This window comes from Dipodomys ordii, unplaced genomic scaffold, assembly GCF_000151885.1.
Source record: "Dipodomys ordii isolate 6190 unplaced genomic scaffold, Dord_2.0 Scaffold6, whole genome shotgun sequence".
Taxonomy (NCBI): domain Eukaryota; kingdom Metazoa; phylum Chordata; class Mammalia; order Rodentia; family Heteromyidae; genus Dipodomys; species Dipodomys ordii.
Genome location: NW_012267222.1, coordinates 8,327,089 through 8,328,981, shown reverse-complemented (window position 1 = coordinate 8,328,981; position 1,893 = coordinate 8,327,089).

The following is a 1,893-nucleotide window of genomic DNA, read 5'->3' as shown; positions in this document are numbered from 1 at the left end:
GCTGTCCCTCAGCTCTTCAGCTCAAGGCTAGCGCTCTATCACTTGAGCCACAGCACCACTTTTGGCTTTTTCTGCTTATGTGGTGGTGTGCAATCGAATCCAGGGCCTCATACATGCAAGGCAAGCACTCTACCACTGAGCCACCTTTCCAGCCCTCATTGTATTTTATTTATGTTTTTGGTTGGTCATGGAGCTTGAACTCTCAACCCTGGGTATTGTCCCTGAACTCTTTAGCTAAAGGGGAGCACTCTACCACTTGAGCCACAGCACCACTTGTGGTATCCTGGTGGTTAATTGGAGATGAGTCTCATGGACTTTCCTGCCTGGGCTGGCTTTGAACTGTGATATTCAGATCTCAGCCTCTGAGTGGCTAGGATTACAGATGTGAGCCACTGATGCCCAGCTTGTCCTTCATTTTAATGATGAATGGCATGGAAGAAATGACAGCAACAGTTCTGGGCTAACCCATTATGGAGCCTAACAAAAGTTTCTCTTCAGGCAGGTCAGGATAATCCTGGGTGACCATATAGCTTTGGGCAAACTATGAGATTCTGCAGCCTATGAGATGAGTCAGCCTTCAGCTGGACTGGAAAGATCCAGGAAGTGAAGACTGAAGGATTGACTCCTGCCCCATTACCCTAGGCACATATAGACATCAGGCAAAATACCAGGTATGTGCAGTCGCATTTGACTGCAAAGTTCCTGTCACCCTAAGCAGATCATTCCATTCTTGGTCTAACCAAAAGTGCCCACCCCTAACCCCTAAGTGACCATAGCCTGTTTTTTTTCTATTTGTTTCCTTGTTAAGACCAATATAAGCCTGACCCCAATCTGGCAGGAAGGTTGCTGCCCCTGGCTGTGTCTCAGTGAACAGTCCTTGCCGGTTGAGATGGAGTCTGACCTGGTTGTTTTTTTTTTTCTCCTCCATTTTCCTAACAAAGACAAAAGGTACCCCAGAGCCTCTTCTGTAAATGGGTTTAAGAACACCCACGTTGTAGGATTTGTGGGAGGTGACCAATTTATATAACCCAATACTGTGCCTAGCCTGGAGTTCGCTCTCTGTGAGCATTCACACCTATCTCTCTTTCATTCCTGGGACTTTATAAATGAATTGTAGGAAAACTAGTACTGAATGGATTAAAAGGAAATGTCACTGCAAGTGCAGGGTCAGAACACAGCGACTTAATGTTTTGTGTGTGTGTGTGTGTGTGTTTGTCCTACTCAAGGAATAATACACGAGCAGATACAGCCTTTCTTATAGTAAGGTTTATTTCAAGGAACAAAACATCCTCTGAGCCAGGCATCAGTGGCTCATACCTGTAAATCCTAGCTACTCAGAAAGCTGCTTGCTGAGGATCATGGTTCAAAGCCAGCCTGGGCAGGAAAGTGTGTAAAGTGACTCTTTATCTTTAATTAACCACCAAAAAAGTTGGAAGTGGAGTTGTGAGTCAAGTGGTAGTGCAAGCCCAAGTGGTAGAGTTCAAGCCCAAGTATCATAGATACAGAGAGAGAGAGAGAGAGAGAGGGAATTCCATTTCCTGGTTGGTGATAGGTAGCTCAGAAATCCAGCAGAGCCAATAAGTTACAGTGAGATTTTCTTTGTTCTAAACTGTTTAGAATGAAACATATCCATGAGCCTGTCTCCCAGTGAAGGTAAGCATGACACTGCAGAGACCAAGGTAAAATCAACACAGAAGAGTCCTGGGAGGAGAAAAGAAGGCTATTGACAGTACAGAATTCTTAGCTCAACCCTTGGGGTTCATCTCTCTGTTTAATGTCTGACTTGGGCAAGCTGAGTTGGCTCTTTGTCTTAAAATGGAAGTTGCTGGGGCTGGGAAGGTGGCTCAGTGGTAGAGCATTTGCCTTGCATGCTCAAGGCCCTGGGTTCGATTC